Raw genomic sequence first — 11,358 nt, forward strand, 5'->3', positions numbered from 1 at the left:
CAATAATAAGGCCTCCCAAAATCCCAAATACCCTTCCCATCATGCATCCCTTAATATGTTTAATGCTGTAGGTAGAAGCCCCCTTGATCTGTGCGGTGGCCCACAGAGCCTTATGTCTGACTGCTGGTGCTTTGCGCTCCATGAATGTACAGTCCTGAGAATGCCCAGCAACAGCTCTTGGAGAGGTCAGGCAAGGATTTGACCTGGATATTGAGATTACCCTGCCCAACCATGTACTCCTGTACTCCTCTGGGCTTGGGGAAGCAGGCCTGTGATGGCCTGATACCCCAGGAGATTATTATTTGGGTTACCCAACCATCCATAGTCTCTCTGTGCTCCTTTGTACGTGTGCAGGGGAGTTTCTGTTGCATAACCTGATAAAAGCCAATGCTAAGAACCAAAAGTGTGTTATTTTTCCCATGACGCTTTACCTCAGGATTGTGTCCAGACAATTTTTGAATATTTCCAGCAAGGAGACTCTACAACTTCTGTGGGAAACTTGGTCACCTACACTGCAAAGGAGTTCTTCCTCATGTTCAGATGGAACTTCATGTGTTTCAGTTTCTGCCCATTGCCTCTCGTCCCATTTCTTGGACCACTGAGAAGAGCCTGGCTCCATCCTCTCGGCACCTTCCCTTTAGCTGCTTGTAAACCTTGATATGATCCCCTCTCAGTCTTCTTTCTTCATAAATGAGGTACTCCTCATCACCTTTGTAGTCCTCTACCGGACTCCCTTCAGGATCTCCATGTATCTCTTGAACTGGAGGGCCCACAACTGGCCATAGCACTCCCAATCTGGCCTCACGAGGACTGAGTAAAGGGGCAAAATCACTGTACTTGACCTGCTGGCAATGTCTTTCCTAATCCTCTACAGGATACCATTGACCTTCTTGGCCACAAGGTCACAGCGCTGGCTCATGGACAGCTCGTTGTCCACCAGGACCCCCAGGTCCTTCTCTGCAGGGCTACTTAAAAACATTAACAGTTCTGATTCCTTCAACTCTTGAAAAACTTACGAAATTATTTATTTCATGGCTGGCACAAACTAGCAAGTCATTTAACAAAATGTATCTTAAAAATCTCAACTACTTCCAGAGAGAAGTTCTGCTTCTCAAGTCTTTGCTCAGCTGGGATTGCAGTGTAAGATGTAGATCAAATTGTACTACTGGAAATTTCTGTCCAAGGTTGTGTTATGTCATACAAGTTCTGAATTTATTTAATAGTGAACAGACTTGTATCAGAGATGCAAAAAGAGGTTTTTTGGAGCATTTGTTCAAGTACTTTGACTGCACTAAAATATTTATTGAAACCAAAAGAAGACTAGTGCAACTCATAAGAAGGCAAACAGGTGTTATAAAAAAATCATTGCCCACTTAGCAGATCACCATCATCATCAGTATCATAGTATCCCAATTTAAATATCTGTGATGAGTATAATCATGTTGAAGCAACCCGTTCTGTAGGTAAGACATATATACTATGATGTGGAAGTTCATATCTGAAACAGAGAAATACAGTGTTAGAAAAAAAGCCTGATCTATAATTGTGACCATTCAATTTAGGCCAGAGATTTGAGATGTTGCAGTTTTACAGTAGTAGCAAAAAAAATTATCAGATTTCCCTTAGTCAAATGCACAAAATTCTTGTCTCTAAACTGGAGAGAAATTAATTTGACAGATGGACCACTCGGTGGATAAACTGTCCAGATGGCCATGCTCAAAGATTTGCAGTCAATTCAATGTCCAAGTGGAGAGCAGTGGCACTTGGTGTTCGTCGGAAGTTGATATTGGAACTGGCACTTTTTAACATATTTATTGGGACTGTATGCACCCTCAGAAAGCCTGCTGATGACACCAAATTGTGTGGCCAACATGCTGGAGGAAAGACATGCCATCCAGAGAGACCTTGACAGGTTTGAGGGGTGGTCCTGTGTGAACCTCATGAAGTTCAACAAGGCCAAGTGCAAGGTGCTGTGCCTGGGTCTGGGCAATCCCAAGGACAAATACAGGCTGGGCAGAAAATAGATTGAGACTAGCCCTGGGGAGAAGGACTTGGGGGTGTTCATAGACAAGAAGCCCAATGTGACTTGGCAGTGCTGGCAGCCCAGAAAGCCAATCACATCCTGGGCTGCATCAAAACTCATGTGACAGCAGGTCAAAGGAGGTGATTCTTCCTCTCTACTCTGCCACCATTGTGAGGGCCCACCTGGAGTGCCACATTTTGGGCCCCCAACGCAAGAAGAACGTGGACCTGTGAGAGTGAGTCCAGAGCAGGACCATGAAGATGATTAGAGTTCTGGAGCACTTCTTCTCTGAAGGCAGGTTGAGAGAGTAGGAGTTGCTCAGCATGGAGAAGAAAAGGCTCCAGGGAGACTTTATATGAGTCTTCCTCATATAAAATCCTAAAGGGATTTCACAAGAAATCTGGAAAGGAATCTTTTTCAAGGGCATCTAGTAATAGGATAAAGGGGGATGGCCCCTAGCTGAAGGAGGGCAGGTTTAGACTAGATGTTAGAAACAAATTCTTTACTGTGAGGGTGGTGAGGCACAGGAACTGGTTGACCAGAGAAGTTATAGATGGCCCATTCCTGGGAGTATTCAAGGCCAGGCTGGACAGAGCTTGGAGTAGCCTGGTCTGCTGGAGAGTTTGCTGCCCAAGGCAGGAGGTTTTGCATAGGAGGCATTGCTGGGATTTGAACCCAGGTCTTTAAGGTCCCTTCCAACTCTAATCATTCTATGACACAAAAATATATCAACACTGCTGTTCCTTCCTGTTGCATCCTCCAATATAGCAACATCACCTTCAGATTTATCAGCATATACTTTAACTAACTGGATTTAATTCTTTGCAAGACCTCCCACAGATAGTACTTTTGCAACCCTTACTACTAAATATATCAAGGAAGATACAGTTATAAAAAAAATCATCAATTTTCAGAAGTAAGATGGTGCTCCTCAACTGTACTTTGTATTATAATGCATATATTTTTACTGTATCAAATGTCATTAACATGTGTCCTGTCTCCAGCTACTACATCTGTTAAAAGCATGATTTTTGTCTGTGCTTTTTTTGTTGTTGTTTTTGGAATTCCCTCTACAGTACCGAAATAATACATTAAATAAATAGGAGGAAAACATGAAAAGGATCTGTCAACTTTTGTACGAAGTCTTTGGTATTTTGTGATCTATCCAAAAGGATTGCTAAAGAGCAATTTGCATCCATTTACTAGCCCATGAGACTGAAATATACTGAAATATTTTTTTTCTTTCAGGAGAAAAACTGAAGTTTCTTAGGGTTCATAAAAATTTCTTTCATGGGGTACAGATAGTTTAGGAAAAGACTGAGTAGATACATTATTCAAGGTTTTTGAAAACATAGTGGTAACATAAAGGTTCTTATCCTGATATCTTTGAGTGTGTCATAGGCATGTATTCATGGCGTTAAAAAAAATACGCCAGCTGGGAGCCAGTGTATTTCTTGCTTCTGGGTTATCCCTTGGTGCTAATCCAAATGATTAATATCAAGAAGTTAATGCAGCACAGCCACATGCTATATAATGGTGCCAGATTAAAGGCATCAGGGTGATATAATTATCACAGTCATAAGAGAAAGATTTCAATTAAAGGTACCATAGCAGCATGCCATTAAAAACAGCACAGCAGCATGCTAATTAAACTGCAAAAATCCATGGCAAGCATTGTGGCTTATGCTACTTGAGGCAATGAAACAGCCAACAAAGCAGCACAATAGTATTCTAAAATCCAATAAAATAATGCTAATAAAATAATTATACAGTACCATAACAGTAAAGGATAAGGTCAAAGTTATAAAGTTGCTGTTTGAATGCTATGGACATTCTTTGAACAATTTAATGAAAATGTAGTTTTGAGATATTTTTTACCTTATATAGTAAAACCAACCTGAAAGCATCCAAAATAACTTTGTTTTCCTGTTCATGACGTATTTTAACTCTTAGAGTAATATACTTCTTTTTCTCTACTATCAGAAGAAAGTAAGCATCAATCGTATATCATAGTTCCAGAAAACCACAGCAGCTTTGACTGTTGGACTGAGTGAAACACAACTGAGAAACTATGTGGGGCAATGTCATCTTATGGAAGACAATGGAAGATAGTGAGCTAAATAAAATGTATTGTCTTCAGAGAAGCAGTTTGGAAATTAATTTCAGTTGTCGAAACTGTGAATCACTTCGGCAAGAGGACTTCATCAAGAAGAACTTGAAAACATGGATTATAGCTAAACAGGAATCGTTCAATCTGGTGATATTGTCTGAGAGCTGAGCAACTACTTTTCATTAAATAATTTACAAAATAACATGAGCTCTTCATACATAATATCAACATTTTTGAGGTTCCCTTTCCTCACTATGCAGAAGCATAGAGTATCTCCAGCTCCTACCAGCAACTCTGAGAAATTAAAATGGCCAGAAAAACCAAGGAATGTCCTATTCATCCCTGGTGATACACAGACCTGCAAATAACTTTCATAATTTTGGTGGGTTAAAGAAAGATCCAAATTTCAAAGAGGTACTTGCTCAATTCTATCCCTCAGCAGGACAGGGGGGAAAATAGAACAAGAAAGCTCATAGGTCAAGGTAAAATACAGGACAACCACTTATCAATTACTGTCATGGACAAAACAGACTTAATTGGGGAAAAATTAAGTTATTTCCAATGAAAATATATATGAATAGTGAGAAACAAATATTAAAGCAACATCTTTGATCCCCCATTCTTCCAGGCTCAATTTGGTTCCTTCATTCTTGTTTCATCTACTCTCAATCCCTGGGCAGCTCAGTAAGATGAGAAATGGAGTTTAGGGTCAATCCATAACAGTTCCTCTATCCCTCCTTCCTCAGTATGCTTTGTCCCTGCTCCATTGCAGGGTTTCCCCATGGGCTTCAGTTCTTCAGGATAAACCTGCTTCAGCATGGGCTCTCCACAGGATCAGCTCCTTCAAGAAATATCTAACTGCTTCATGGGCAGCAGTAGGGTTATGTGCTCTGGTGTGGTCTTCTCCATGGGCTGCAGGGGAATCTCATCTCTGGCACCTGGAGCAGATACTCCCCCTTCTTCTCTAACTTGACAGTGCCTCTACTACTTCTCTATCTCCTTTTATCCTCCATCTCAACCTCCTCTCCTTGTTTGTTGTTTTTCCCTTCATAAACATGATTACATTTAATGATCTTCTTCAGCTGGGCATGATAGACAAATATAAGAAAAGTAGGAGAGGACATACCAAAATATTGCAATGAATATATGTGTATATGTATATGTATATGTATATGTATATGTATATGTATATGTATATGTATATGTATATGTATACTGGGCATTGTGAAACCAAAAGACATTAACATGACAAAAGTAATACGCACAGAAAGGTTATTAACAAAAAAATCTACTTAATCACAGAAATAAGACATTTCCTTAGATGATATGACTTTGTGCCTTGGACAACAGGCTATCTGTATGATGAGAAATCACTTCTAAAGTTGAACACTCTCAGTAGTTTTAGTTTGATTCCAGAAGTGTGTACATATATGAGAATTCAAAAACAAGCAGAATGGAATTAGCAACTTTAATAGATACTTGAAGGAAACTGAGACTGACATTTCAGAAGCCTTTGCATCAGATGACTTTCTAAATATCTTGTGAATTTTCTATGTTCAATCACTCAAAGTTCTTGAAAATTTCAATAAATAGTAGGCATGTCATATGAAATATTGATATTTTCAGAGAAAGAAAATTTAAAGGAGTTATTTCTCTCCAACAAATGACACAGAAAGAATATAGATAAAATGAAAGAGTAGAGTTATTCCTGTTCTTTCTTTATATTTTGCTGTTTATCTGCCTAATTACAGTAACGGAGAACCTGTAAAATATATCTTCTGTCCTTTAACTACGTATCAGTTTCTACACTAGTTCTATATTTTGACTACATAGAGGACCAGTGATGACATCTGTGCTGGGAATGTCAAAAAGATCTGTACAAACACTATTCAGGAGCTCCTGGTATCCCAGTGTGTGTTAGGATAAATGAGTAAATAATGAGTAAAGGGAGACATTCAAAACACTTAGACCAGAAAATTTCTTAATACACTCCAGATGAGGAAAATGATACATTCATACTCGCTTGGAAAAAGAGATTCAATTTACTCAGGAGAAGAGAAAGAGCTTACCTCATATCAGGTGAGACCAGGAATGTCTGTAGGGACAACACATCATTCTACTCTGCTCCCATACCATTCCTGCCCTGCTCCTCCATGAAAATGTTCATGAAAATGGAGCTATAGCTAGAAAGAACTATCACCCACAAAGTTCTCAACTCTTCACCTTTTCCTTCTTTCTCTTACTCTCATCTTACTACTTTTTCTATTTTTTTTAACCTGTATGCTCAAATCTTCCCTTAAACTCGGTCCCCTTTTCTCAGATCCCTGTTATTGCCTGTACCCTCAGTATTGCCAGTCTTCATCCACTAACCTCTTAATACTCCCTGAAAATGTTCCTATGTGTAAGTCGTTCTGTATTAAAAATACTGAATTTTCTCCTCAATTCAAGTGATATACTCTCAAAAAAAAAAAAAAACCAAAACAAACCCCAACTCTAAACCCCACTCTTTGACAAATCAATCCTGGCAAAAGAAGCACCTTTGCATCACATGCAAAGGATTTATCCAAGCTTTTCATACATTTTTCTACAATCTACAGTGACCCTTCAGAAAAATCATGACTATTTTTCTGAGCTCCAGCGGGAGTCCAGCTGAGTACTCCTTGACCTGGATGCTACTAACTGCAACATGGGACTCAGAGGTGGTCTGGTATAAATTAAGGCAATGCAGATCCTCAAAGAATTAAAAAAAAAAAAAATGGAAGGCTTGCCTGTATTCCTTGAGGAAAAAAAAAAAGGCAAAGGAATATGAGAAGATGGGACCATCAGATAAGGGCTGTCTGTACACAAAAAGACAAATTCACCTGCAAAGAGCTAAACCCTGTAGAAACTGGGCTGTCTATAAAAGACATTTTGCATTCTATTTAAATTTTCTATCTGTGGTACTATAACATCGAATAAATAAATAATATTCATGGAGTGGGGGAAAAAATACCATATCAGAAATTCCCATTCCTGAGGGTCTGAAACCACTTTCATTCTTCAAATATGTTATGAATTGTAGTCCTTCAATCTTTTCCCTCCAACCATATTCCCTAACAAACCTCAGTGTTTAAAAAATATGGCAAATCAAACCTCCTTGGACTAAAATTCCTATAATATTTATTGCATTGATTGACTTAGAAGAAATTCTTCTCTTCGGTGGATATATTTTCTTTTTCTGTTTTCTGTCTTGTGGGCCCTGCTAGTTTTACTGCAACTAAAAAATGCTTGAGCACATTTATAAACCTAAGGGCTAATCTAAATAGCTTAAGAAAAAAAGAAAGGTAGTATAATGTTGGAGGAACAGCCAAGATTAACAGCTTTAATTGAAATGAAAGTTTTCTACACATCAACAAAGTAGCTACAGTACAGATGATGGCTGTACAAGTTTCCCTATGATAAAAATCGCAGCTCTGCTCACAAGGGCCCACTTTCACGGATGAGAGGGAAGTTTAAGGTAAATTCTTAACATCTCTGCTAGAATTCCAAACAAAAGTACAGTTTTTTCAGTAGGACTGATGTTCAGTCAGATATTTTGTGAAGAATTTTGGATTGCATTCCTGTGGTTTAGAAGGAATAAAGCTGTTTCACATAATTCAACTCTCTGCAGACAGTTTATCAATATATGCTCTTACATTACTTCATTACCGAGTAAAATAAAAATGCTATTTTTATGCTTTTTGTACATCAAATGATCTTCTGGATGAAGGTCTTGCTGAATATAGAGGCAAGAAGGTCCTGGGAAACCACTGTATTCATATTCAAAAACATTAAAAAATTTTGGGGAAAGACAAGAAATTTTCATTTGGATCATAGATACCTGGTCATTCTAAATATTTATTAAAATCATGGCTTTTTAGTCACTAAATAATGTCTTTGGCTCACTGTCACAAGAATTCACCTCAAATAATATACCTGAAATCTTAAAGGATGAAACAAAATATTTTTGTTCAGAAGTAGTAAGGATTAGGATTATTATGTTTCACTTTTCAGGATGTAAACTTCTTACTTGGAGGGAAACAAGCTTCCTATGTCTTTGCTGCTTTATTTTAATGGTGGCTAAAATATTTCTAACTGATGGACACTGGCAGGTTATATAAATTTGTTGAAAATATAACTTTTATAGCAAATGCTAGGTTTTGTTCAGGTGAAGTATAAAATAAATATATCGCTTCCTCAAGTTTTTAAAACCAGAAACTTATTTGAAAAATTATCTGAATACCAAAAATACTTTTATAAAGTATCTCTCATAAAATTCTTTTTACTGTTAAAGCTAATGAACAATTCAGATACTTGTAGAAAAAATACAGAGGATGTCTACTTAAAAAGGATTTCCTTGAGAAATAAAAAGAATAATGTAATAGCCACATCTGAAAATAAATTAGTATTTAGTGAGGGAAGAAATGCACTATTTCAAAGATTTAGAGAGAAAAGCTACAATTATGTAGCCTTCATAAATGATATCATAATGATAGTGCTTTATCTGATTCATAGAAAATTATTCAGCTTGAGACAAAGGAATAAACAATAATGAAACTCAACAATCTAAAGTTAAATGACTAAGATATTCAGTAGCAGTTATGTCTGTACAATAGATGTTTCTTTTCAAAAGACTGAAGAAAACACTCTGGGACTGGAAGGTTTAGGGAAGAGGTAATGAGATACAGAGCCTTGCACCTCTTGGTCATTAAGTTCAATTGCATTTTGGGTTGCTACTGACTGAAATTTGCTTTAGCCGATGGGTATTCAAGAGTCTATTATGAAATGAGTTGGAGGCCTCAATGCCATCCCTACTATAAAAGTAACCACATAACATTTAGCAGGCACAGCAGTAACACCTGCAGCATGTACAGTGCACCGTCACCCTGTGTCTTCCAAAACAAGTCACAAAGGCACCAAACTTTGCTGCAGTACAGGAGTCACTCATAGTTCTGAGAAAAACAACAGTTCTGACAAAATTTCACACAAAAAATTCATTGTAATTAACTATGAAAATTAACAATCAAGTATTTTCATCTCAATTATATTTCCTATGGGAATTTGATTATCTTATGTTCCCCCACATAACTGTTTTTTAGCTTGTTTTACGATTTTGCACCACTTATACCGCCCTGTGCAGAGGTACCCCTGATGAGAGCAGCGATGGGGCAGAGGGGATCATGCATCACTGTGCATTTGGCTGATGTCCATGCAGACCAGCATCCATGAGATGTTCGCTCTGTCCTTACACTGTTGTTCTGAAAATCTCACATCATACATTCTCTCCTGTAGGTGTTTTCTGAAGTATGCTGAAAAATTAGGGAGTTATGCATGGAAAGGTTGAGGTTAAGTAACCTAAGAAACACTGGAAGGATAAGAAACTTAAGAATTACAGTGTAGGAACTGTCACTACTACTAAGCTGGAGAGAAAATAATTCACCTAGGTGGTCATGGCAACATGATAATTGTGGCTTCCTTGAATCTATTAAAATAGGATTTCATTGTTTTGGAATTGTATAGTCTTGGTTATTTTATTCTTCAATAGATCTCTTTGTTTATGTATGACATTTGCCAGGATTATTTCAGACATGCTATTATAAATCCTGAAAGGATCCTGAACAATCAATATTTTTTATATCATTTTGAAAGTTACATCACAGTGTAAGGAAAGAAAGAGAAACAGCCACTTCTAGTTTAAATGAAGTAGTCTGATCACAATATAAATATAAATATTAATCAAACAATGAAGAATAAGACAAAAATGAAATTACATTCAATATTCTTATGCTTAATCACATGAAGAGAGAAGTAAAACTTGTACTTGTTTGGAACAATAATACACTGTTTAAACACATGCCATGATGTTTCTAAACTACTGATTTTAATTTGAATCACTGACTGCTTTTGGAGGAAACTAAAATCAGTTCAAAATCTGCTTCAAAGAGGCTTCACTGACACAAAGTTTGGATGCAAGTCAGTAGTGCTTACCCCAGGAGCTGACACCGTCGCTACAGTTTAAACTCTTCATTACTGACTTGGATGATGGGTAAGGGTGCAGGTCAGGAAATTTGCGATGATGCAAAACTGGAAGGAGTGGCCTGTAGAGCAGGTGCCACTACAGGGGACCTAGATAGAGTGAGTAATTGGGCTTAAAGGAGTCTTATGAAATTCAGCAAAGGGAAATGTAAGCACTTGCTTCTTTGGAGGAATGACCCCAGGCACCAGTGCACTGCTATAACTGGCTGGAAGCCATCTCTGCAGAGAGGAGCATGGGTTATTGATGGTCAGCAAGTTGAAGCAACATGTGTCATGAACCAAAAATATGTCTGTTGCAAAGAAAGGTAGTGATATTTTGGGCTGAATTAGGAAGTCTTGCCTGCAGAGACTTAGTAGGTCAAGAGGTGATCCTTCATCTCTACTCACCACTGGTAAGACATCTGAGTACTGTGTCCAGTTCTGGGCTCTGCAATACAAGCAAAATATGGACTTACGGGAGTGAGCCCAGCACAGGGCCACTAATATCACCAAAGGATGATCGTCCTTTGTATGAGCAGAGACTGAAGGAGTTTGAACTGTTCAGCATGAAGAGATTTGTTATCAATATGTACAAATATCTTATTGAATGGAATGAAGAAGAGACAGCCAGACTCTTCCCAGTCATGCCTGGTAATACAACGGGAAACAACTGGCATAAAATGAATCCCATGAAATTCAATACAGAAAAACTCTTTTATTGTGACTGTGATCAAATGCTGGAACAGGTTGATTGGGAAGTTGTGGAGTCTCCACCTGTGTAGATATTCAAAAATTGACTGATGATCCTGGGCAATGTGTTTCTACCTGACATTACTTGAGCAAGAGGGTTGGATTAGACAATCTCAAGAGGTGCCTTCCAACCTAAATTCTGTTTGATTCTGAGAGGTTTTTCAACACATGAGGCAGTAAGAGGGATTTTAATTGTGATATCTCCGGTTGTTTCTTGCTCTTCATTATATCAATCCATGGCTCTGATTTTAATATCAACTACAAGATATCAAATCTCTGAGATGTAGCTGTCCCTCTTCTATCCAACCTCTCTTCTACCTTTTACATAAATAGGCCTATTCTTCTTTGCCTATCTTACTTTCTTTTGACATTCCTCATTACCAGATCCTCTTCTAAAATCCTCTTCTGTTATTCTGTTTCATTCTGCTCTGTCCTGAGGATT

The sequence above is a fragment of the Geospiza fortis genome, unplaced genomic scaffold, assembly GCF_000277835.1.
Source record: "Geospiza fortis unplaced genomic scaffold, GeoFor_1.0 scaffold25, whole genome shotgun sequence".
Taxonomy (NCBI): domain Eukaryota; kingdom Metazoa; phylum Chordata; class Aves; order Passeriformes; family Thraupidae; genus Geospiza; species Geospiza fortis.